At 40.4% G+C, this 27,920-nt stretch overlaps 1 long non-coding RNA gene across 3 annotated transcripts in view; it reads left to right on the forward strand.

Moving 5' to 3' along the window:
- The window catches only part of LOC147577308 (uncharacterized), a 433,319-nt gene that overhangs the window by 349,101 nt on the left and 56,298 nt on the right, over positions 1-27,920 (forward strand). For all 3 annotated transcript variants that reach the window (XR_015240136.1, XR_015240134.1, XR_015240133.1), the window contains one exon: positions 24,916-24,991. This is a non-coding gene — a long non-coding RNA (uncharacterized LOC147577308). The remainder of the gene's footprint in view (positions 1-24,915; positions 24,992-27,920) is intronic.

Consider the following 27,920-nt stretch of genomic DNA (forward strand, 5'->3'; position numbering starts at 1 on the left):
TGTTCTACATAATGTGCAGCTGTGTATTTTGTTGTTGTAAATCCTGGTGTGTTCAATAAGCTGAAGTTCAGGTCTTCATCATGAATCTTGAGCCCAACCCTCTGATGAATCAAAAGGATCAAATAGAAGCAGAGCTCCCAATCTTTACATACGGGAGTTATCCTGGAGCAGCTCAGTGGGTCTGTATTAAAGCCACCACTTTAATTAAAGAAGATTGTTTCTTCCTCTCAAAAATAATGTTGGAATTCTGATATAAGTGTAAGCCTCAAAGGGTTTTGTTTTTTTTTTTAATTTCTGCATTTCCTGAAAGATATCCCAGATAGATGGATGATCACCTTACTTTTGACTATTTAAAAATATACATTCAACGTTCATTCAGAAGTATTGATTGATTTCTGGTTTCGGTATTTATGGTGAAATAGCATTAGGGGCAGATAAGTGAAGGGAATGCAACATTGAAAGAAAATCTTGTGTTGGGGCACCTGGGTGGCTCAGTCGGTTGAGCTTCCGACTTTGGCTCATGTCATGATCTCACGGTTGGTGAGTTTGAGCCCCGCATCGGGCTCTGTGCTGACAGCTTGGAGCCTGAAGCCTGCTTCAGATTCTGTGTCTCCCTCTCTCTCTGACCCTCCCCTGTTCATGCTCTGTTTCTCTCTGTCTCAAAAAATAAATAAATAAATAAATAAAAATAAACATTAAAACAAAAAAAAGAAAATCCTGTGTTGAACTACTGTTTGCCAGGAACTGTGACAGGCACTCTGTACACAGTGGTGATTAAGCAGGCAGAATTCATTATTCCTTCCTCTCCTCAGTGACAAAGTTATCGTTGAACCCTAACAAAGTCGGCATCATTGCAACTGAGTCCTCTGTGTGTCTTATGTTTTCTAGAAAACCTTAATTTTACTACTTATTGAGCACTTACACCGAGGTAAGCACTTATTTCTAGGTGTTTTCCAGACTTCATTGCTTTCTTCTCACACCTGTAGTAGAAGTATTTGTGGCCCACAATTTGCCGGTGAGGAAACCAAGGAGAGAATAAGTTAAATGATTGGCCCCATGACACAGAGTGGCTGAACTGGGACTTTCACTGGTGTTTGTCTAAATCCATAGGTGTCTTCCTCCTCTCTCCCAGCCCTCCACTGACAAGCATTGCCCTTGTGCCTTTCAGACTTAAATTTTCTCTAAGGACCAGGCTTGCCAGATCCCTTTCCTCACAGCTCAATTTTTTTTTTTTTAATAATTAACTTACAGTGTGATATTAGTTTCAGATATACAATATAATGATTCAGCAATTCTATACATTAGTGCTCACCACGGTAAGTGTAGTCACCGTCTGTCACCAAACGTTATTACAATCTTATTGACTATATTTCCTACCTTGTACTTTTCATCCCTGTGATTCAATTTGTAACTGGAAGTTTACACCCTTTAATCCCCTTTGTCTATTTCACTCATCCTTCCATCCATCTCCCCTCTGGCAACCACCAGTGTGTTCTCTGTATTTAAGGGTCTTTGTTTGTTTTGTTTCTTAAATTCTGTGAGTGGAATCATACAGTATTTGTCTTTCTCTGACTGACATTTCATTTAGCATCATGCTCTTGAGCTCCATCTACATTGTTACAAATTACAAGATCTCATTCTTTCTTATGGCTTAGTAATATTCCATTGTGCATATATATACCACCTGTTCTTTATTTATCTATGGATGGACACTTGGGTTACTTTCGTATCTTGGGTATTGTAAATAGTGCTGCAATAAATATATGTGTGCATATATCTTTTTGAATTAGTGTTTTCAGGTGTGTGTGTGTGTGTGTGTGTGAGAGAGAGAGAGAGAGAGAGAGGAGGGAGGGAGGGAGGGAGAGAGAATGAGAATGAATATCCAGTAGTGGAATTACTGGATCATAGGGTAGTTCTATTTTTAATTTTTAAGCAACCTGTTTTCCATAGTGGCTGTTTTCCATAGTGGCTGCACCAATTGGCATTCCCGCTAATACTTATGAGGGTTCTTTTTTTCTCCATATACTGCTGCCCTCCAAATAATTATACTGTAATAATGCAAAGACAGGTTTTGTAGTCCTGGGCCCACCCTGGTAAAATCTGAATTCTATGATCCTTATAAAAAATTTGCAGGTTAACTGTATATCTGAGAAACAGAATATATGTATAGCTACTATATTGGATGTGTTAATAGTTCTTGGTATCCAATGTCTGTTTTGAAGGAACTTAATTATAACTGCCTCCAACAATGAATGAAATGGCCAGAATCATTGCTTCTTTGCCAGAATTGGGACTTAGTACTTTACTTTTTTTCTATATCAGCAATACATGCCAGTCATTTCTAAGGTGGGTTTCTCAAATTAGGGACTTTTAATTTGAATTTCTGACAGACTACATAGATCCTAGACATAAGAAAATGATTTTGCTGGAGAAGAGACATCAGGTTGCTTTTCTGGATTCAGTCTTTAGCTATACAATTTAAATGTGGAGATCCTCATTAAGAAATGAAAACAACATTTAAAGGAAAATGCATGCTAAGAAGAAGGGCTAATCCTTTCTAGTTAGGAGAAAAGAAGGCTGGGGTATAACAGATGATAAGGCTTTTTTAAGGCATTTGATACTGGCTTATTGGAGGAGTTTAGGGAATTTAATAATCAATGAATTTATGTTATTAAAGATCAAACTTAAAAATGTTTTAGGTAAAAATAGGTAAGACCAAGTGAATTTTGTTTTGCATGGAACACATTAACATCATTATGTCTGGCCACTTTGTTTTCAATGGAAAAGTTATAGTACAATAAACATTTCAAATCCCTATGCATTTTAAAGGGAAAATTAATCCATATGCTTTAAATTTGATTTGCCCTTAAATCATTACAATGTTGCATGGTAAAGACTACTTGATGTCGAAAGAAGCTTCTGGGTTTTTTTTAAACAATCATTTCTAGTCAGTTTTTACTAAGAGTAAAATGAATTAGAGAACCAGAAGGCTTTACAAAGCAGAGCCAAGCTGTTAGAGCGGGTTCTACATTTGGTGTCGTAAGCCCTTTCATTTTTATCATGACACATCTCCGAAAATAAAAATGAAAATAGAAGATATTTAAAACATGGATAGCACAAAGGTAGCAAAGGAGTCCGTTTCTGAAGCCAATATTTTCATCATGTCGTCAGTTATTAATAAAAACAGTGCATCTCTTCATTCTTTCTCTACTCTCCCAGAGAACAATTCTATTTGTGAGAAGGCTGGTTGAGCTCAGTTTCATACGAGCAGGATATGTCCCTGCTGCCAAGGGAGACTTGTACCTGGCAGGGGAGACAAACCTGGGCCAACACGTAATGAGTGAGTATAGTATGTGCTCAAGTGTTGTATCAGAGCTTCAGAGAGGGCTGGGATATGGACAAAGAAAAGCTGAATTCAGTAGAGAGCAGATTGGGGGAAAGTTCGTTGGAAGAGGTAAAAGCATTAGGATCTTATCAACTTGAGCACCTTAGCTAAAACAACCACAAACATGGTTTTACTGTTTACTAGGTGAACCAGGAACGTGTCATAGTATGGACTGTAAGTTTGGGCTTCTGCCTGGAACAGACCATGGACTGAAGAGCCTTGCTTCTGGCAGGTGATAAGAGGGATTTGGGACAAGCAAAGTAGAGACAAAGGGGAGATAAGACAATGATCATGGCAGATTTCTTTTACTTTGTGATTTTACTTCTTTAATAAAGAAGAATATCTCTGTGCTTTTGTTCCAGATCTTTTGCCACCAGTAATGGTTCACCCCACAGCCCTCCTGGAATCCTCTTCGACCCATTTCTTTCAGGCTGGGTTCAAAGACTGCCTCTTCTGTGAAGGCATCTCTTACCCTCCAGGCAGAATTTTCTATCCTTTTCTCAGGGGTTTTAATAGCACTGTAGATTTTTAAAAACAAGATCGAAAGCACCCAAATCTTGGAATTATTCCAAAAATTTAAAAAAATCAACATATGATTTTGTTTTCAAATATGGCATTATAATAACTGAAGACTCATCATGCTAGGATTGCCAGCGCACAATTGTGGTGGTCCCAGGGGTTGTCATAACCGCTTGGTGATAGGAGTCCAAACCCCATCAGTATGGAGACAGTGGGGAACTCTCAGCCAAAGCCTTGGCAGTCTCCCTGCTGATAAATGGGTTAGGAAGATTCTAGGTCATTCTTAATCATAATGCTTCTTTGGAATTAACATGTCTGAATTCATTAATCCAGAGCAGGTTAACTCCTGCCATTAAAAACCATCTTCTTTGGTATTTTCGTTCAACTTTTATTCTGTCATAACATTCATCACATTGCTTAAAGTGAGGTCCAGAAGACTTGCACCTTCTATATGTTTAACTTATGCAATCCGACCTATAAACCAAAGACAAAGAGGGTAGGTGCTGAGAAGAAAGCAAGGAGAGATCGCTAGATCAAAAAACCAAGAAAGTGAGAAAGCAAGAAAAAAAGGAGACAAGTCTATAGAAAAAGCATGCATTTATTGAAAAAGGAGTGCACTTAAGCTGGGATACATAAGTCTCATGCTTTGTTTGCTGATCTCAGTTTCTCAAGTTTCCATTACTGGCTATCTCTCCATGCTGAAGAAGAATCTAGTGTTTAAATATTTTACTTTTTCACATGATCTGAACCTGAATGCAAGACAACTAAGTATTTCACCGGGGACCCAATCAAAGAATAATCACTTCTAACACTGGAAGAAAATCCAGCCCTTTCTTAAAGGATTTTCAAGTGAAATCTTGCATTAAGTTTATTCCAATTTTGTCCCTGAGAGCTGACTCTAAGAATACAACCCTCGGTTAAACGCAGTTCGACTCCATTGAGGTACCTCAATGAGCACTTCAAAGACCAGGATGAGGCCTGGTTTTTGGTCATTTCTGTGTTCCGTGCCCCTAGTATAAAGAAGTGCTTAATAAACAGTGTCTGTACCCAAATCACTCTTTCTGTAGCTTCAGAACAGCCCTTCCCCCACCCACTCTCCTCTTAGCTTATGATAGATATCGACCCAAATTACCTTCTATTTGTGCATTGTACCCTGCGCTCTCTGAGTGGGCAATTTGTTCTCTTTAGACTCATCCACAGGAAATGTATAACCTCTTTCATCCAGTGTCTTCTGTGTGTGTGGCGGGGCATGCTGCTTGCTTTGACCACACCTTCTGCTCCTCTCTTCTCAGATGTAAACGAATGCTGAGCTACTCTAGAAAGAGGTAGTGCCTTTCCTTCCAAATGGCTGAGAGGACAGATGAACAAGGCAGGAGGGTGCATTTGGAAGGACCTGGAGCCTTTCCTGTCAACCCCTCCTGGATCTCAGCTGAAACCAAACTGTTGTCTGGGGCACAGAAAAGGTTAATAGGCTTTCTCCTCATCCGCCCTCCCCCTGTCACAGTGAGGTGGCTGTTGCTGTGGGGGCAGGCGCAGCCTGGGAGAGCTTCTGTGCTCTTGCTTAATTGTTCCGAAGCTAAAAACAGACCTGGAACAGTGAGAAGCAAATTGCTTCCTGGGTGCATGTTCAGTGGAGCACTGCTTAACTCACTCCAAGCCTTCCCCCACTTGTTTTTGAAATGAGGTGGGGCTGAAGTAATTAAGTAAATAAATGAAACCACAGAAAATCGAGAGCAGAGAAAACTGCTGCTTCTCACTATTCAAATTATTTTCAGGCAGCTCATTTACTAAATGCTGGGAAGCCTTTCCCTTTTTAGCCTCCTCCCCTCTTTATCAGCTCAGCCCCTGGGCAGTAGGGTGTGGGGCCCTCAGTCCCAGGATTTCCAAATGGGTGATTCTGGGTCCAGCGGGTTTGTAGAGTCTCAGCCCTCCAGGGCCTCCCATCTCTCTGCCCATAGCCACTGAGATCAACCCAAGCCTGGGGTTGTCACAGGGACTCAGCGGCTCGAGGAAAACAAACATCTCCCCTGGATGGGTCTATAGCTGCCATGGTAGGAGACTCTTTGGCCTAGCCGCATCTGTCAGAGATTATTTTCCAAAAGCCCACGTGATCCCAAAGGTTCCTGCTACAGTATTAATGGCAGTCTCTGTACATCCCATGTTTGAGAATCATACTTGGTGTATAATGTACCTTGATGGCAGTGGCTCAAGTTGTCAGATCCTGTAAAAGTCAGAGAAAGAACAGCATAATACTTATTGCCTGAATGGTTTTGAAACCGGAAATGTTTCTGGCATAAAAGGAGCTAAAGTTGATGCTAACAATCAAAATCGTAACAAATCTGGGTTACTAAAACCAATATTGTGTTAAAAAAATAAGCCACATGAACCCAGATGACAGATTTTAAGAAGACTAGGTGATTCTAAGTGACATCAAGAAGAGCTATTTAACTGTGAATTAGCATGACGGTAGGGGGCGTGGGTTGTTTATTTCCTCTCTGTCCTGTCTATATGATATTTGGGGATAAACCCCTTTTGTTTATGAAGGGGGAAAACAGGTTCAATGTATATGGAAAATTCAGATGATGGTCATACATGTATAAGTAAATATATCCCTATTTATTTCATTGGAAAGCATTATCTCCATAGGAAATGAAACAGAAGCTTTGGGTTCTGTTAGGCATTAGATCTTGATGAAATTTTTCATTAATTCAGTCTTCTATTTTTTGTATTGGTTTTCATGTGTCTGTAAGAAACTACCACCAAACAAATAGTCTTACACCAGAACCCAGCACCTGGTTTCATGCGTGTTTATCACACAGGGTAAGAAACTGATAGCTGCAGGAACTCTGTAGGATTGAATAAAAGAGGCCACCCCAGACCCCAGTGTACCAATAAAACAGTAAGGAGCATTCCAATTTGGTTTGAAACATATATTCTATTTAGGGGCACCTGATTGGCTCAGTCAGAGAGCATGCAACTCTTCATCTCCAAGTTATGAGTTAGAGCCCCACATTGGGTATAGCAATTACTTAAATTAACAAAAAAAAAAAAGACCCAAAAAACCTTTAAAAGTCCATATATTCTGTTTACATAGACAAGAATTCCCTCACAACTTAGAAGGAGGAGATGTATTTTGGCGGGTGGCGGGGCGGGGGGTGGGGGCAGGATTTTGGCGGGAAAAATGGAGAAGGAAAGTGGCCAAGAGGAAAAGATACATACCTCCTTTTCATCTGTGCCCCTGCCGCCCGCCCCCCCCCCCCCCCAGTGTAAATATTCCTCCTATGTGTTGTTGTTTTCTTAGATGCCAGGAATAAGGATGTAAAAGTCTCCCCGGGGCTGTTCTACTTGATAGAGCCGACACAAAATGAAGAAAGGAGAAGAAAAAATCCATTATGAAAAAAAAATCCCCCTGCTCCCCAGCAATCAGACCTTAAAATTCAGTAGAAAGATAGGATACAGTGAAAACTCACACTAAATTCTTGAGTGCTAACAATGTCAAAGAATAATTTTCAAAAAGTTAAAACATGAATTTCAGACAAATACAGAATGAACACATGCCAAAGATATTATCTGACTCATTTATTAAAGAGGAAGTCAGTAAACCATAAAGCTGGTTCAAAGAACATTTGAGGGGCAGGGTGTTTATAGGTAATTTAATAAAAGAATGTTAATTAGATTGCTAAATTCGAAACAAACTCATTAATGTCCAATAGTACAATAAACTATAACATTTGGGGTTATTTTTTCACTGGGACAGAAAATATGTATTAGACACAGGTCTGTAAGATAACATGTAACTTCACAGAACCTGAGCCTTTGATTTATATATTTCTTTAAGAAAATTAAAAAAAAAATGTTCAATGTTTAGTTAAAACATTCACTAATGTTAAAAGGGGGAGCAAGAGAGAGAGAACATGGGAAGGGCAGAGACAGAGGAAGACACAGAATCCGAAGCAGGCTCCAAGCTCTGAGCTGTCAGCACAGAGCTCGATGCGGGGCTCGAACCCATGAACTGTGAGATCATGATCTGAGCTGAAATCAGACACTTAATGGGCCGAGCCACCCAGGTGCCCCTTTTGATTTATATTTTAAATAGCAAAGTCGAGCAATAGTAGATTGTTTTAGAAAATTAAGCAATCCTCGAGCAGGCCTGTTGAACACTATTTCAGTGTGACGTTGAAACAATACACACATCCTTTGGTTCTTGTTTACAAGTTATGGGTAACCTTTCCTAACAAGTGACATAAGGAAGGGAGCCTGGGTGGCTCAGTCGGGTGGGTGTCTGACTCCGGCTCAGGTCATAATCTCACAGTTTGCAGGTTCAAGCCCCATGTTTGGCTCTGTGCTGACAGCTCAGAGCCTGGAGCCTGCTTTGGATTCTGTGTCTCCCTCTCTCTCTGTCCTTCCCCAGCTCACACTCTGTTTCTCTCTCAAAAATAAATAAACATTAAAAAAAGTTAAAAAGAAAAACAAGTGACATAAGGAATCCTGAATTTACCACCTAATCATCTGCTACGTTTTTTTGACAGCATGGTGCTTGGAAAAAATGAAATTTTAATCAAGTCTCTGTCAACCTTTTGTCACTTCCTTGGTTCTTTCAATATTGGTACTTGGAGCTTGTGTACTTTGCAGCTTATGAATTAGGCTCACTGATTGTTTCATCTCTTAGCAGCCCAGCTTGTTGATCAGGAAGGGTGGCAGTGACAGTGAGAACTTGTTCTATGACACACAAGGATATTGTGATGCTAGCTACAGTAACTCCCCTCAATTTCCTCTCTCTCTCTCTCACACCCAACATAACACAGCACACCACATCACACCACGATACACCCAAAGGGAATGATGAGTGTAGATAATTTTATGAGGAACAAGAAAGTGCAATTCTCCAGTGGAAGCTAATCTTCCTTTGGGCTTCTTAATCAGCTAAGCAATAGAACTGCAGACTCTTTACGTTGGTCTGGACCTTAGAGGTTAACTATTCCCATTTCCCTCTCAAAGAAGAAGTCCCCAGAACAGTGTGTGATCTTTGTAAAATGCAAATTTAATCATGTCACTCTTATGTTAATATCAGTCAATGGCTCTCCATTGCCCTCAAGATAAAGTCCAAATTCCCTCACATACCTTATAAGGTCTGGCCCCTCTTCTCTCTTTCCACCCTCAAATCTCTTCACTCTTTTCCCCTTGCACGTCCCCCCTCTTGCTATGTGGGTTTAGTTTTTCAAATGTGTCTTGTTCTCATTAGCTTCTGTGCATAGGCTGTGTCTTCTCTTTGGGTGGTTCGTAGTCTTCAGGGCCCCTCTACAGCAGATCCTGTGAACTCCACCCGAAGGTCCTTGTTTGCCCCTTAACTTAATATTCAATACCTTTTATCCTTGAGCTGAAACTGTGAAAGCGCAGCAGAGGGCTGGCAGATCAGGCGATCATGGGAATGACAGAACGTAGCACACTGAGATTTTGGTCAGCACCTGACAAAGTTGCTCATGGCATCTTTGAGGAAAATGTGGAGGGATGCAGGTTGCATAGTGCTGAGTGAGATTTGGAACTGGTTGAACACAGAACCTCAAAGGGGCATGAATGAGAGGTCAGTAGCATGCTTGAGGGAAGTCTTTCTCACTGTTACTTTCCAGGCCATTATTTTCATAAATATTTTGGAGGTAGACTTCACTGGCAGGCTGATGAAATTCTCAAATGGATTCAAGTTGGAGAAAGTATTTTAGATGTAGATTAGTTGACAAAATGATCTTGACATGTTGAAATAATGGATTATGTCCAACCAGATAAATTTCAAGTGGGTAATCATAATGAAACAACACGATGATAGGAAAGGGTGGGAATGATTTGGAACACATACTTGGTAAGCCTAGCTGACAGTAAGTTTTGCATGAGTCCCCAGAGTGACATGACTTCCAAAAAAAAAAAAAAAAAGGTAGTCCCTTGGCTGAATTGATTGATGGAAGTGTTAGTATTTATATCAATGAGGGTTTTAGTGTCATTTTTTTCTCTGACTTTGCTTAATTTAGAGATGGGAATCTGTTTGGATTCAGGTATTATATCTCAGAATGTTGGCAAACTGGGATGTGTCCAGAAGAACACACACAAGATAGAGAGGTGACTGAAGCTTTGTGTGGGGGCGGGTTGGTGGAAGACATCTGCATTATTTAGCTTGGAAACAAGAATGCGAATATAATAACTGTTTTCAAATACTTGGAGGCTAGCGCATGGATGAAAGATTTATTTTATTTGGTGTGGATCCACAGACAGAACTAGGACCAATGAGGGAAAGTAGTAGTTAGGAAAAGCCGCTTAAAATAGCTCCCTTCTGATGGAGAGAGCGGCACAAAACCAAGCTGCCTCAGGAAGCTGGGAGTTCTTGGTCACTGACAATATTCAGAGGCCAGACAACCAGTAACTCGGTAGAAGTGTAGAAGGCGCCTGTATTAAGGAGAGGGTGTTGGAATATCACTCTTTAATGTTCTTTCAACTTCAACATGATTGTCTCTTTATTAAGAACTGTATTTTACATAATACATAAACTTAAATATGTATAAAGAGCAACTTTCTCAGTAGCTCCTTATGTAACTGGTGTGGTCTAATGGGAAAAGCCCAAGTTCTGAGAACAAATTGGCATGACACCATCTGGCTTGTCTCATCTTGGGCGAATCGCTTAATTTCTCTGAATCCCTATTTTGCAAACTGAAATAGGACTAATACTCACTTGTAGTTGAGATAAAGCAACAGAAAAACATAAATATACATGAAAACTATAAATAATACCATGGACTAAGCTAAGTGAAGTTGCCTGGACAAGGGGGGGTCACGGAAGTGCGACGAAGGCTGGATCACTGTGAGCTGGGTAATAACAGTTAAGAATTCTCAGTGTTTGCTATATGCCGGGTACTGTTCATTATCTCAGTTTGTCTTTGCCAGAAGCCCATGAGAAAAGCTGCCCACAGAGGAGGTAAGTGACTTCCAAGAGGCCATGGGTCTAGCAAAACCAGGAGATGAACCCAGGTGGTCTGGCTACAGAGACTGCCCACTGATTTCTTTCCTGACCATGAAGAAGGCATCACAGATGAGCAGTGTTGGACTCACAGTGTGGTCGCAGTTGAGGCCAAAACTAATCCTGCAGGGGGTTCTGGAGCTGGGAGGGCCTGTCAGAATTGTCCCAAATTTGGACAGGGAGGCTGGGCCTTTGTTTCTCCACATCAACCCAAGCTTACACCTAGGTTCCACCAATAGCTGATGATAGATGTGTACCGGAGGGCAAATCTTGGTGAGGAAAGCAGCTGGGAGGGTCCACAGCTAACCTCCCCAGCATCTGGGGCATGGGTGCATGAATGAAGAGGAGATCTGAACAGAGAGTCCATTACACCTGGGCACAGAATCCACTACACCTGGCACAGACCAGGCATGACAACAGCGATCAGGTGATGATGACTATCGTGTGCTGAGGATGTCTGGTGTGGCAGACTGTTCTAAGCACCTTAATCACACAAACTAATTTAAGAAGTTTTTATTTATCTTTGAGCTAAAGAATGGAAATACAAAGAGATTTAATAACCAGGGAAAGATCATTTAGCCACGAAGTGGCAAATAGAGATTTTTTTTCCAAGACCTTTTTAGAAATGAATATCCAGCAAAATATGCTCTTTGTGGTGTGCATTTGTATGGGTTTTTACAAATGGCAGGTAGATACAGAGCAGTTCTGTTACCTGCCAGGGCCCCATTTTAGTCAACCCCTTTCTGCCCCCAGGCCCAATGACTACTGGTATCTTTTTTGTCCTTTAATTATATTTTTCCCCCCAGAATGTCATATAAATGAAAGCATACATCATGCAGTTTTTGAAACTCACTTCCTTCACTTATCCTAATTAGTGCATCTGAGCTTCACACAGGCTGTCATGTGAATCAGTGCAGAATTGGATTTGGAACTCGGGCTCCCTGATGCCAGAGTCCATGCGCTAAAACCGCTGTGCTCTACACACTCCCTGTGTCAAGACAGCTGGGCAGACCTGTGGTATTGCCCCTTCTGTGGCCATAGCTATTATTGGGTTCCTAACAATCCTTGGTAAATTCTATTGGAACTTGCTCTGGGTTATTCATTTGTTACAAATGAAGGGTTTATGTAGTATGTAAACCCCTGCCCCAGGACCATGAATGATCACCCCACCTCTTAGCTACTTCTGTGACTTCTTTGGGAGGAGGGGCAGAATGTACCTTCTCTAGAACTGTTAGTTCTTTTACTGCAGAAACCATGACTTTGGGTACCACCTTGGGGCTCTCCTGACTATATTTAAAAAAAAATTTTTTTTTCAACGTTTTTTATTTATTTTTGGGACAGAGAGAGACAGAGCATGAACGGGGGAGGGGCAGAGAGAGAGGGAGACACAGAATCGGAAGCAGGCTCCAGGCTCTGAGCCATCAGCCCAGAGCCCGATGCGGGGCTCGAACTCACGGACCGCGAGATCGTGACCCGGCTGAAGTCGGACGCTTAACCGACTGCGCCACCCAGGCGCCCTACCTGCCTATATTTTTTTAAAGCCCTTTTACATTATAGTGGACTCTGGGCTTTTATGTGAGCTACACTATGTCTGAAGCACATGGTGCAAAGCCAGGAAATCTCAGAGCCTCTTCTGCTCTGAGATTCCCCCTCTCTCACCTATTACATCTGGTACGGACACAACTATGGTCGTCCTGTTTCAGTCCAGAGAGGGGGCAGTGTGCCAGGCCACTCTTCAGGTCCTCACAGCATGCCAGACCTTCAGACATAGTTCTTATCCAAATGGTGGGAAAACTGCTTTTTGGGCATCCAGTTCTCACTTTGAGGTTTCCTGCTCTATGAGTGCTTTGTCCTCCAGGCTTTAGCTTTTGATAATCAAAGCCCAATCTTCAGAATCTCTAAAAGTCCCTCCCTCCCCACCTCAAGGGTCTGCCTCTGTGGTTCATGAATCAGTTTTGGAAATACAAAGCCAAAAATGTACTCTCTTTCCCTTAGCCCCAGCATCACTTACTCCCTATAGGATTGTTGAGAATGGAAAAATGCATTGCCATTATTTTGGTTAGCAGAGGACATGGTAAGGTTAGCATTGGAGTTAGGGTGCAGGGGGGGCAGTGTGAGGGTTATTGTGGCTTGTGGAACTTGACAAATCTCCTGCTGTGTCATGACACAGCCTGATTCCCCCTGATGACCTCACTTTCTATCAGTGTGTACTAACATCTTTCATTATGTGATAAGTTCTTAAATACGCCATCTTGCATCAAGAAGGAAGTTGACCGAGGGTTACTTCAGGGTGCTCATTCTTTGCTTTTATCCTTAGTGAACATCAGGACCATATCTGTCTTGTTCAGAATTTTGTCTTCCAAACCTAGCATAGCGAGTCACGTGGTAGGTACTCCAGAAATATTTATGGTATGAATATTTGTGCATGGTAGGAATGACAATTAGGATTGGCTTTGGGAAAAAAAAGTTATATCCAGTACAATTGAAGTAGTGATGCTATTGTAAATTTGGAAGGAAGGGTACTGCTGGGTTAGGAAAAGAGAAGGGGAGAGGAGGACAGAATTTTTACTTTGGCTCATTTTTTAAATCCAGGAGGGCCCAAAGAGTACTATTAACTTGTTTTTCTTTGAGGCTGGGGAGTCTCTAGAGTGTGATGACTAGAACGGAGGTACTGCCTTCCCTTCTCAGCCCTTCGTCCACAGGATACAAAGTTCTGGTGAATCTATGGGTCATGAGCAGAAGCCTTCTGAGCTAGCATCAGCAGTGCTCATCTCCTGTCAAACTGGAGGCCAGATGGAGCTTTGTAGAACAGCATTCCTCAGGCCAAGGGACCAGCTTCCCTGGGTGAGCCTCCTTCAAGGAGACCCCCACACCTGAGCAGGTGTCACCTGAAGTCAGGGAGAGAGGCACAGAAGAGGAAACAATTCCAAATAAGGACTCTGTTTCCCCCAAATGAGTTTGTTTTTCCTACTGATTTTCCCATTTATTTTCTATCCTTTTAAAAGCAGTAATAATCATGGAGCTGAAATGTCTGGTCAATTTCAAATTAGTTACATGGCATCTATTTACACTCCTTTCTACATGAGAGGAATAAGGACGAATTCAGAGCAAATTATTTTAAATGCTATAGTACTCTGTCTTACATTGTCTCTATACTTCTTCACTTTTGGAATGACTTATTGGCTATAATATCTTAACAATCCCATGTCAGATTTTGTAGTTCTCTTACAAAAAGACATCTTTTGTAATGAATTTTCCCTCAGGAGATAATAGGGCATAAGTCACCGGTCAGTGCCAGATTGAGCAAAAAATCTAAATTCAGCCTAGTTTTTAAATGTTTTACATACTTGAGATATTTAAATATATTTTTAAAAATTTTTGATGACAAGCAGAGATACTTCACAATCTGTCATTTTTATTTATTTACAGCAAGGTTGTTGAAATTAATCCTTTTTCTTTCTGTTTATGATTGTGTGGGAAAAATGTGTTACTCCTTAAGATTGTTGGAGCTTAAAATATTAGCTTGAAACTTTGCATATTGATGAGTTGCAATATTTTGGCAAAAACCTTTTTGGGTATTAAGCAACCCAAAATTCAAGAAAGTATGGTTAAAAATATTTCCTCATTACAATAAAATGTGGATGTGAAGTTAATGATATTCTAATTTGGTACTTAATTTGATAGAAAACACATATTGAAACCTTCTGAAAAATATTTATTGAACACTTTCCATGAACAAGGCTAAACTCTGTAGAGAATAAAACAATGAAACAGATCCATTTCCTGCCTTCGAGGTACAATTTAAAGGGAGATGAAACAAAAAGTTAACTCCAATCAAAAGCTGGGTGGGAAGTGACAGATGCTCTAAAGAATTTGGAAAAGGCATGTACTACTTCTCACAAAGGGTGAAAGAACAATTTGACAGGTGTTGGTGGCTTTTTGAGTTATTTCTGGAAGGATGATCTATAAAGGGAAATCCTTCTAGATAGAACAGTATGTAAATATATGTAATTTATAAACATAGGGGTGTATTTGTCCCTTTCAATTAGTGTGTTTGTATTTGGGGGGTAAATACCTAGTAGTGCGGTTGCTGGATTGTAGGGTAGTTCTAGTTTTAACTTTTTGAGGAACCTCTCCATACTGTTTTCCAGAGTGGCTGCACCAGTCTGCATTTCTGCTGACAGTGCACAAGGGTGCCTTTTTCTCTGTATCCTTGTCAACACTTGTTGCTTCTTATGTTTTTTATTTTAGTCATTTTCACAGGTGTGAGGTGATAGCTCATTGCAATTTTGTCTTGTGTTTCCCTGATGATGAGTGATGTTGAGCATCTTTTCATGTGCCTGTTGGCCATCTGGATGTCTTCTTTGGAGAAATGTCTGTTCATGTCTTCTGCCCATTTTAAATGGGATTATTTGTTTTTTGGCTGTTGAGTTTGATAAGTTCTTTATATATTTTGGATACCAACTCTTGGATAAAGAATATGCGGTATATATACACAACGAAATATTATTTAGCCTTAAAAGGAATGAAATCTTGCCACTTGCAATGACATGGATGGAGCTACAGAGTATAATGTGAAATAAGTCAGAGAAAACAAATACCATATGATTTCATTCTTATGTGGAATTTAAGAAACAAACAAAAAAATGAGCAAAGAAAAAAGATGAACCAAGAAAAACAGACTCTTAGCTATAGAGAACAAACTGATGGTTACCCAGGGGATGTGTTGGGGGGATGGGTGAAATACGTGAAGGGGATTAAGGAGTGCGCTTGTCGTGATGAGCACTGGGTATTGTATGGAAGTGTTGAATTACTATATTGTACACCTGAAACTAATATAGCATTATATATTAATTATACTGGAATTAAAAAAAAAACCCAAATGTAATTTGGAGACGATTTGTACTTCATTTATATATGGAATAAAAAAAAATTTTAATCTTGGCCTAGGGATTTAGCCAAAGTTAAATCCATTCTATTCACAAAATCCTCTGGGATATTATGTCCTATTCTGGCCTGAGGGTATTTATGCTTACTGTTTCTTCTGCCTAGAATGCTCTCTCCGAATATCTACATGGTTTGCTCCCTTACAACCTTTAGATCTCAGTTAGAACTGTGACCACACTGTTGAAAGTTTTAGATGTCACTCCTGTCCTTCTTCCCGCTTTATCTTTATACTATATATTATTATTTATTTTATTTGTCTGTTGCCCCTCCCTAAACATATGCTCAGGAAGAGTTTTTTTTGTTTGTTTGTAATGTTTTATATCCCCAAATCCTGCATTGTAGGCATTCACAAGATATTTGTGGCATGGTGGAGTGAAGGAACAAATATGGAGAAACAAAGTGGTTCCAAACAGTTTACTTTAAAATACAGCTGACCCTTGAACAACAAGGGAGTTAGGGATATCAATTCCTTCTGCAGTCAAAATTCTGTGTATAACTTTTGACTCCTTCAAAACTTAGCTAATAGCCTACTCTTGACCAGAATCATTACTGATAAAATAAACAGTTAACACAATTTATATGTAATATACTGTACTCTTACAATAAAGTAGTCTACAGAAAAGAAAATGCTATTAAAAAATCACAAGAAGAGAGCATACATTTGCAGTACTGTACCATATTTATCATAAATAATCTTTATATAAATGGACCCGAGTTCAAACCTGTATTGTTTAAGGGTCAACTATAATTATTTTAGATCCTAACACAGCTCTAAACTGAATGTGCATGTTCTTTCCTGGTGGCAGTCCTCTTTTGTGTGATATAAATCAGCATATGATGGCTACTATGATCACTTGTGTAACCTTGGGCAAGTCACCTGACCACTTTGTGCCTCCATTTCCTCATCTATAAAATAGGACATATAAAATAGGATAGTAAAATGGGACAGTGAAGTCCCTACCTCATAGGATTATTGTAAATATTAAGTGAGTTAATAGATTTATATGCACCTGACATATAGCAATTGTTTCATAAGTGCTTACTAGAATTATTTACTTTCCTTTTATAGGCTTGAGTTTGGCTTTGCCATTCAATGTGTCTTTAAAGACTTGGAGGACATTTCTCAGACCCTTTGCGCTTTTCTCAGACTTGTGTAAGTTGAGTTTCACTATCTCCTTCTACACTGACTGTCGCTCTGCCTCCTATGTCAGACCCTTCCTCAGTGCTGGTCTTCAAACCTCCATATTTTCAGCACCTCATTCTGGTCACCATTTACAGATGACGTTTTGTTTCCTTAACTTTCATCTTCTATTGTGCCTCTAGTTTCAGCCATGGAGTATGTGCTCAGCCATCATATCTGTTCATCATTATCTTAATTGGCTTTGGTATCTCCCCTGGCATTCCTATTCCAAGGCATAATTCATTCCTTCTGTTTTTCACTGCACCACATGGAAGTGCATGCTCTGAATTTCGTCATTCTGCAATATGCAGTCATAGCTGTATCATTTTCTATTCCTGACTGTGAAATCCATTCTACGTCTCTCATGCAAATAACAAACAAAAAGAAAGGCAAAAGTCTTTATTAAATGTTTTTAGTTGACATCTTATCCATTTGCATTGATGATGAGAAAATGCCAGTCTCTCCTTATTGGATCAGTTGCCTTTACCTCCCTACTTCCATTTGCTCAGTTTAGACCTAAGAACCTAATGGAACCCTTACGGTTTCTTTTAGGTGTTGGAACACACTGTTATCATGAAGTTTAGTTTGTTGAGTATCCATGTGCCCAGTGGCTCTTAAGCAACAGTCCAAACTTTGTCTCTTTCTTACCCCAGATCTTTGAGGTCCAACAGAACAGGCATACAGAGGCTCACCTTCTGGGTCAGATCCTTCTGGTATAGGGAGCTGGATGCATCTCTATGGCTTTTCCATCCCTGGAGCCATTGAGGAGCTCCCAGTTGCCACACACAGTTTCTGTCCTCAGGTTGGTACCAAGAAGCTGCCTCCAGGGAAGAAGCAGTTCCTGGTTAGGTAGCAGAGACTCATTTCGGTCATTCAACAAAATGGAGAAAAATGTTAAACAAGACAGTATTATTTTTACATAAAAGACTTTCCTTTGTGCTGTAATGCATTCTTGGATTCAGCAACCAAAAGCAGAAAAGTGAAAAATGGACTGTCTTTTCCTTCATAGACTCTATGTTCACTCCATTGCTGACAGTAAGTTAAAAATACTTGGCTGGTGAGAAAGGTGAGAAATGGATGATTCAGTCCCTCCAAATAAAGAATCTGCTGCTGAAACGGAAGGCTGGTCAGATCCAGAGTTGCGACGAGTTGTTTTTAGGTCCTTTCCTACTGGGCACAATTCAAGGTGTGAGGAACAGGGGCTGCCTATATCTAGACATAAAAACCTTTATAAAAGTGACAAAAATGTCAACATGACAATTTTGTAGAAAAAAAATGTCAGCTCTTACTCCTAATTAGAAGCACCAGGGAGAACACATAACATAAGGGTTCTTGTTATAAACCCGGACTCTGTTTACCTAACACTTTCCTCCTCAGTCACCTTGTCTCCTTTTAGATGCCATTGTAGGACCTGTTTACGACCCTGGCCTGCTTGCTCTCCCACAGCTGCCTTATTTTTGGCTCCTCTTCCATCAAGGTGCTAATTGTGTTTATGAATACCTCCTGGCTATTCTTAACACATTGTTCCAAACAGCTCTCCTCCGACTTTTTTCGAGATGAATTTTGACTTTTTTTTTCTCCAGTGCTGACAGTTCAGGCTCCAATGGATTGAGGGCTCCCACTTTTGACTATTCTATTTTCTTTTGATACCTACCTCCTTAATTTTTCTTTTTTGCTATATTCAACTTCCTTTTAATTTTTTACAATAAAATTTTATTTTAAAGTAGTTTTAGAAAGACACAGAACACAATGAAAAAGATAATACAGTGAGTATCCTGTAAATTCATTGCCCGGTTTCCCCTGTTAATAGAATCTGACATTAGTATGCTGTATTTGAACTAGTGTGCATACACAACTTTTAACTAAAGTCCATACTTCATTCGAATTCCGTTAGCTTTTCTTAATGTCCTTTTTACCTTCCACAGTCCCATCTAGGATACCACATTATATTCAGTAGTCATGTTTCCTTAGCTGCTTCTTGGCTGTGACAGTTTCTAAGACCTTGATGGTGTTTGAAGAGCTTGACAGTTTTGGGGAGTATTGGCCAGGTATTTCATAGACTATCAGGATGTTCTAAACAGCTAATTATAAAGGTTTCTTCCAGAAACTCCCCTTTTTTTTCTTTTCTGTAATCTCAAGACATTTACAAAAATAATTTGTGCTTTGGATCCTGCTGATAGAAATACTTCCAATTTGAGAAAACTGTCCAAGTTCACTGTATAAATGCACTACCCTCCACTCCACTTTGACAATTTAGTTAATTTTCATCATGTCCTCTAGGTACCATCTTGAATACTGGCACTTTATCAATATGAAATGGTGATCAATACAAGACACGGAGTATTCTCAGTTGAGAACGTATTGGCTAGAAACACAAAGGTATCAAGGTATAATAAGATGATCTTTTTTCCTTACAGTTGGTTGGTCCAGTTTGAACTTTCTAGATCTAGAAGATAGAACGTTATGTCAGAATACAATGAAAATCTATTTCCAGAAAGCTTTTTGAAGACAAATGGATGTTTTGAACTCATAAATATGTTGTTCATCATAGATTTTTCTTTATTATAATTTTCAAGTTCATCTTGAGCCAGAAATGCCAGTGTGACCCGGTGTGATTGAGGTTCTGAATTTTGACTTTGCCACACATTCAACCATTTGAATCCTTTTGCCTGAGGAAGGAATGGCTTGTTATTATTTGACTAAAATGTTCCATCTATTATAATGGTCTTCACGTATACTTCTCTATTGAGTTACCAGCCACACGTGCCATTCCAGTTATTAGAAATGGAGCTTAGAAAAATCTATAATTACTGCCTAGACAAAATAGCCTTTTAAGTGCTGTTCCACTGGTTGACTTGGATCCAGGCTTCCTTAGAAACAATTTCCACTTTGCTTAGTAGCAGTCACTGAATGCTTTCTACAAGAGAGGAATTAGGTGATGAGTAAGCACTCCTTCCAGATTATTCTTGTTTCATCCTGGCTGCCTTATGCTGAGTCTCTGTAGTATGTCTGATGTACGATGTTTGAAAAGCCAGGCCATTCTTCTGTGACACCATAGAGGCTTCCCACTTTATTTGCTGCTCTGGCCTGGTCCTTCCAATGTTCAAAGATGGTGCATGGCAAATTTAACTGCTCTGTGGTCTTGCAGTTATCATTGATTTATTTCTCCATGGCTCATTTCACAAAGGATTTGAAAGTGAAGGCTTCTAGTTGGCACTTTCTTTGGAGCCCATCTATGTAAATGTAATGCTGATATCTGATTACCTATTTATGAATCTAGCAGTGTGTGGTGGCTTATAAGACTGTACAGCTGATTGGGTGGTATCAGAGGTAGCACTAGGAAAAAAGAATATTGCTTGCAAAGGGGCCTCAGGTGTGGGGTAAGAACTTTCAGCACATGGGAGGCTGTCAAAGCCTAACACTTAAGGAAACAACCTTTATGTTAGAGGTACAAGTGCCTGCTCTCTTAGTCACAGAACCACTGGGGAGTCTGTGCTTGGAGACTGATGTCCTGAGCTCTAGTTCTGGCTTGGCCTCCAATTGATCTTGTAACTCCATACAAGTCAAGGAAACCCTCTCATTTGCAACTCATTGTCTCATTGGCAACTAAATAAGTTGTACTAAGACCCTCTTAACTCTAAGGTTCTATGATCCTCTAGCAGATTTTGGAAAATGTTCACCAAAGTGCCTTATTTGTCAAGTTAACATAGAATTAAATATTGTGGATATAAAAAATTAAGATAGGTTTTGATCATCTCTTTTTTACTAAAAACACAAGCAAGATGGAAGAATAAATGCATTGCTTCTGCATAGATTTATTGAGTGCATGGTACTGAGAAGACAATAGTGAATCAGACACAGTCCTTGACCTCAAATGTGCTTAAATTTAGATATGAAGCATGTCATTCTCTCTTCCCACACCCCAGGTCCCCCTTCTCTTACTCTATCTTAAAGGAAGCTCGTCACACCTCTGGTTGACTTTTTTCAAAAGCTCCAATATCAGGGTTGCAGATGGATAGGACAAAGACCCTTTAAGCGGCCAAAGTGAATTCAAGAAACTTCCTAAAAGTGCCACTTCTAGTTTCAGCATTGTCAGGTTTGGGGACGATAAGTCATTATCCAACGAATTTATTACTCATCTCTCTAGCTGTTAGCATATGTAGTGCCTTTTTACAGATATAAGGAAACATGTCCCCTCCTGAAAAATTGCATAAATGTGACCCCTCTGTGCACTAATTAAGGAAAAGCCCCCTCCCCCCCACCTTCTTGATTCAGCCCCTCACCAGGGCACCCCGTGTCCTGCCCATTAGTAGATGTCTGGCTGAACCATACCCTGCTGCCTGTCTGCAATCTTGCCAACGAATTCGTGAGGCTTCTTGAGAACAATCCTTCTCTTCAAAAGTTCATGAGGAAAGAAGAGGACTCTGGGAGTTGCTCTGCTAAGAGGACCAGGCTTTTAAGACAATCTATTTCTTCACGTTTAAAATACAGAACCATATGTGTGAGCTGCCTGAGAGTTTGGGTGACAAGGCATCCTATTTTTGTCAGATTGCTCTGGTTTTTGGTACTATTTCCCCCTCACGGTGCCCTGAGAAGTCCTTCTGAGTGGCAATATGTCCCCTTTAAAAAAAAAAAAACAAACCACCCACGTTAAGATCACAGCGCTTGAAACGATGTTTAGGAGGCCAGTTGCGGATGGCTCTGTTGGAACTGAGCAAGTCTGATTCTCCACTGCATATGTTCTAATTTAATTGGCCTAATGAGTTTAGGCTGATATGATCAAATGATCAATCAGGTTTGAGTTATGAGGTATTGAAAAATAGGATTAGAGAAGAAAAAAGGCAATTGGCAAATTGACTACCGGACAGGGGAGCCTAGGAAGTCTTGATTTAACAATCGGATACTTTTTATTTTATTCCCCCATCCCTTGAATGCTAAGCCATAACAAAACCTACTTAGATGTGTTTGCTTGCTCATGTTTCACTGGAATTCACTTTGCAGTCCCCCCTCTGTTTTGATTCAAAATGCTTTTCTTTCTCTCAGACACAATAAGCCAGAAATTCTGCCTTGTCTGAAACATTCAAGAACCAGTGAATACCTGCTATCTAGAAAGGCGAAATGCCCCTATGGAATTCTTGTTACCTTTAGACATTGTTAATATATTCTGTGAAAAAAAATACAAAAGAAAACATGAGTTTTAGCACTGACATGTAACATTAGTTCCGCTTAAATATTAGACGCCCTGTTCCTATTATGTAGTGAAGTGGGTGATTGGCCAAGGAGGGAATTTTGGTGTGTGGATTTTATTTTTTTAATCTATTTTTGAGTGGCTATTAATGGGAAGTCCTTGGGTCATCTCAGGCCAGTAACTGAAACTGCTTGAAACAGGCCTTCTTCTAGCTCTGGGAAGGTTGGAAATTGGGTGAACGTATCAAGCTTGGCTGATACAGCAAGCTTGACTTGCTGTGTCTGAGGTAAATATGGGTACCCTGTAGCACATGGGATTCTGTTCATTTACAAAGATGTAGGGGCTTAGTTTTTTCAACGGGTTGATTTTTGTTCTTGAGCTTTGGTCAAACTTCGAAAATGGGTGTGAATTTGCTCCTCAACTTAGGGAGCAGGACATTTATTCGTGTTCATGTTTAGGTAAATCTGGCTCTGTTGCCTCCTCTCCCCTGCAAGGTTATTGGAAATTTGATCTCCTCCATTTTTGCCCTGCAATTTCCTTTGGCCGTTCAAGGAAACTGAAGGTCGTATATCTTCCAGCAAATCTGAGGAAAGGCCTCTGGTCTTGCTGCGGAAGTGGCTCATTGAAAAGCATGGTGCTGCAGTCTACATGTTCAGCTGGGCCATGGGATCTTTGATCCCTCCTGGGACACAGGGCCCAGAGTATAGACTTCATGTGACCTCATTAGTAGTCCTGCATTACATGGGGCACAAAGGTCCGCTTGGATAGAGTCATGCCTTTTAGACACTTTTGATCCTTTTTGCTCGTAAACAATCTCACTGCTTACCTGGGAGCCTAAATTCTGAACACTTCCTTAGGTGACATCTAGGTCACAAATCTTTGTTCTTCCCTGGAGATGGAGACAAGGAAAGTATCTTCCATCCTTTCTTAGTAAACCTAGAGACATAGTTAAATTCTCAGTCCGTGTTCCCTGCCATGTTTGATTTCTCCTTAATTTTATTTCTTACTTTTGAACTATTGCATAAGCCACCAGGATAAGTAAGTTAAGAGTTATGTCGCCAGGAAATAGTCTTTGGTATCTATGACCATTTTTGTTGTTTGTACATTCTTTTTTTGTGCGTGTGTGTGTGGGGGGGAATATGAAGTTGTCTTTCTTACTGCCATCCTCTTTTAGTCCAAGTGCAAAGTTTCTCGGAAGGGCAGGCCTTATGGTTTGGTGGAATGTAAATAGCTCAAATGACCCCATCTCCAAGAAGAATTCTTTAACTGTAAGGCTGAATGAAGTAAGTGCATTCTCCTGTTCTCTACTGTATTCCCAGCAATACTTTGAGCATACTTTTAAAACATATTTATTGCGTGGCTCCTGGGTGGCTCAGTTGGTTGAGCATCTGAGTCTTGATTTCAGCTCACGTCATGATCTCAGGGTTGATGGTGAGATCATGAGATTGAGCTCTGTGTCGGGCTTCATGCCCTGCTTAAGATTTTCTCTCTTTCTCCCTCTGTCCCTCCCCAATTCGTGCATGTCTGTGCATATATTCTTTCTCTCTTTCTCTCTATCTCAAAAAACAAACAAACAAAACAAAAAACAAAACCAAAAACATTTATCTATTGCACACACTGCCAATTCTAGGGAAAGCTCTGATTTCTCTTCTCATTCACTCTAGGCAGAAGAAAGGTCAAGGCCAAGGACTGTATTTGACCAGGGTTCCTTTTTATGGGTGTGATGGTATAAATTTCAATATAATGAGAGAAGACAGAAGACTTTCTGCACTTTGCATGGCCTCTGGTCCATGTTTGGTGTTTCCTCTTTAGAGTCGTTGCTTTAGGTCCTTTCCTGATTCATTCATTTATCTATTAATTCAAGAAACTTTCCTTAAGGACTTACTAGATTAGACATTGTGTAGGCCCTGGTTGTAGCATGAAGATAATCAGACCATACTCTTCTCCTCAGCTTATATTTTAGTGGCCTGTCTCTCTCGGAACTTACGTGGGACAGTGAGATTGCGCTGGGCCTGCTGACCTCTTGGGCAGGGTTCCCTCATCCTGAGAAGACTACCTGGGGGGCAGGATTGTTTCTCAAGAAAAGTAGGTGTCATTCACATTTATACTTCCACAGCATAGTCAAAGAAGTTACAGCTCAAAGGTTGTCTCAGCTCCCTGTTCCCCTTTGTGCAGCAAATACAGAGCACCTGCCATGAGCTGTCAGGTGGGAATCAGTATTGAACTTGATAGAATCCCTGAGTCATGAAGACCTATATGCATGTTTAGCTACATCTCTGCGATTGTATCTTTCTTGGGAAACTGAAGGTGCCTAGATCTGCAGGAGGAAGCTGATAGGTAACTCCTGATACAAAATCCCAACATCACTCTCTTTCTATATTATTTTAGAGGCAAAACTACCCATCATTACATTGTTTCAGCAACATGCACACTTTGTTTTCTCCCTACCTGGATGGTGATGGGCAGAGACCATATGGTCTTCAGTCTGGTACCCTGGGGAAACCTCGCACAGTACCTCATACCTCCCCTTGTGGAAAGAGTGAATACAGAGGTACATTCAGGGAAAACCAAATTGGTACTAAAACTGTTCTTGTCTGCATTTCAAATGGCTCTTAACTAAGTAACAATTTTGAACTTAAGAAAATATGTAGATATAGTATAAATGAATAAATGTTGATGCATTTCTTTTATTCAAGGTGCTGGACTAGGATCTGTGGGTTACAAAGCAGCAAATTGATCTGGACTTGGTGCTTAAAGTATGTGGGAGGGCAGGTAAGTCATATAAAGCAATAAAATTCCATTATGCTTATTCATATACAGTAAAGCCTTGGTTTGTGAGCACAACTCATTCTTGAAACATACTTGTAATCCAAAGCACTCCTGTATCAAGGCGAATTTCAAGAGCCATTGGCTCAGTTGGGATCATGTGACATTTGGCCTCACTTACTACTCGTATTACAAGACATCACTCATTTATCAAGTTAAAATTTATTAGAAATGTTTACTCATCTTGCAGGACACTCACAGCACAAGTCACCTGCAACCCAAGGTTTTACTGTATTTATTTTTGAGGGTTTTTAAAAATAGCATTATAATAGCGACAACTTAACTTACGGGTGCGAGTGATGGTCAGATTCGAGGATTTGGAGTTGTTTACCAAGAGGCACTTGAGTCCTTCATAAAAGTCAATCAGATGCAGGGAGTGTACAATGTTGGGTGAGAGTCAAAGGATGGAGACAAAGCCAGGGCCTCATTTTCCTGTCTGCTTGGCATCCTGGAAGGTCTGGTCTCACCTGATAGGGTCAGCTGAAGAGAGGCTACAACTCAGAAGAGCCCAAAGCTCTTGGTTTGTTTCTTCTCTCTTTTTCCTCCCTTGACTTGTTCCACACCTCAAAAGAATCTATTTTCATTTCCTTAGCTTTAAAGTACTTGTACTCTCTGTTGTTTTGTATACGTTTTCATTCTGATTGGGTTGCTTAAATCTGGTGTGTTCTGTACAATGTCCTCCATTATTTTCAAACTTGCCTTGATGATAGAAATTCTCTGATTTGAACAATTTTTCATTTATTAAGATGCCACAAGTGAGATCACTGCCTTGGGTTTCATCCTCTAGAAACTGTCCCTGGCTAAAGCTAAGAGAGGTCAGAAAAACCGGCGACATGACATTTTATTAAAATATAAATAACTGGGTGGGGGTGCGTGCGTGTCGTTATCTACTTGTGAGATTCTAGGGCCCAGAAATTCTGAGAGGGCTGCAGCTACCTCAGACAGGGGATAAGGGATATGTTGAAAACAGTGTCACCCTATGCCCGGTTGGCAATCAATGCCAAGATTGGGGATATTCACAGAACTTGGCTCTCTTCTTACCACTGCCTTTGAATTGGCTCAAGATATGGCAAGTACTTTCTCTACCCTTTTCTAGTGTTTTAACTAAAGAACTATAGGGAAAGAGAGAACTCGTGGCTGCCCCAGAAACCATGGTAAACATTCAAAAACAGCTGATCTGTCTCTGACGCTCATTTGGAAGAGAAGGAACTGCAGGAAGGACCGTGACCCAAGTTCATTGAAAGCTATGACTCTGCACATTTTTCCTGAACAGTTTTGTGCATCAACATCTCATTCTTTTCAGGGTCAGCGTGCAAAGTGACATTTGGGAGATGTGCCTCACTTCTGCCCTGCTCTCAACAGATCTGGAATCTTTGCCTTTGATATGGGTTCAAATGCATGGGTTAATGACAATCACAGGCCCATAGCAAATGCTGGCAAACTTTTTGCAAACATGGGCCAAATTTTAGTTTCATTATAAAATGGAAAGCCAGAGCTGGCTCTGAGTTTTGCACTAACATTTCATACAAAACTAATTTGTAGTTCTTCCAGATGGGTTCAGTGTCTATGGCATACTGCCTGCTACTCTAAAATGTACTTGGTATAGAGGATGGTGGTGGGGAAGGGAATAGAGTTGGTTCCTACATGGGGAAATATGAAGGTTTTGGGATTTATAGCAAGAAAGAGTTCTATTAAAAAAAAGTTACCACTGTAACAGCAGCTTTTATCTAAATAGTTTCAGTACTGGTAGGAGAAAATGGCAAAGAACCAACATTTTACTGAGTGATTCATGCTAGACATTGTGCTCTGTGCTTGACATATAGTATCTCATTCAAGCATTACAATACTCCATGAGTTGGGTATCCATTTTCCTTTTCATTGGGGAAATAATTCATTTACCTCTGGACTCTAGAAATCATCTCTTGGTCCCTGTTATGTATCAGATGTGTGATATGAACTAACTATGGGATACTTCATTGGCAAGAAGTCAAAAATACCTTCCAGTTAGAGGCAGACCCAATTTGATTGTATTTCTAGTTCATGGAGTACTGCAGACAGTTGTGCAGGTTGCTTACTGCAGGAGATTTTCTGGTCAGGGAGTAAGTGGGAATGTTCACTCACCAAGGTGCATGCTTTGGTCAAGACTGTGTCTGCTGTGGGGAAGGGGCACCTTTTTCTAATTTACTCATGTATGTTTGCAGTGACTTCGCTGATGCAGATTCCTTATGACAAGTGAGCAACCTAGAAAAGGAACACTGAAACTCAATTTCTCTTCTATCTTAGCATCATAGGGTGTCTGTCTCTTCACCCCCCCCCCCTCACCGCCCCGCTTCTTTATCATGCATGCATCTTGGGACAGTCCCTTGGAACTCCATTTGCCCTGACTGCTGCTTTCACTCTGGGAATAGACTGGGAGGGTGACTGGATGGGGAGGTAACCGCCTTCCTCGTTTGTCTCTCCACTTAGTGAGCGGCACTGACGGAAGTGTCCCTTGACCCTTTCTAGGCATTGTTCTTCATAAACTGCTTAGATTTCACTCATGTTATTATTTCATATATCCTTTCCTCCAAAACTGCATGGATGGCCAGGAAAGTAGATATCTTTTAAAACCTCAGAGTTTCAAACTTTGGAGAATAGTTTTATTTTTTAATTTCGTTAATTAATTAAAAAATGTTTATTTATTTTTGAGAGAGAGAGAGAGCACAAGCAGGAGAAGGGCAGAGAGGGGGGGGGAGGGGAGACACAGAACCTGAAGCAGGCTCCAATGCTCTGAGCTGTCAGCACAGAACCTGACACAGGGCTCAAACTCACAAACCGTGAGATCACGACCTGAGCTGAAGTTGGTGCCACCCAGGCACCCCTGGAAAATAGTTTA

This window comes from Puma concolor, chromosome C2 (genome assembly GCF_028749965.1).
Source record: "Puma concolor isolate L17-30 chromosome C2, mPumCon1.1.hap2, whole genome shotgun sequence".
NCBI lineage: Eukaryota > Metazoa > Chordata > Mammalia > Carnivora > Felidae > Puma > Puma concolor.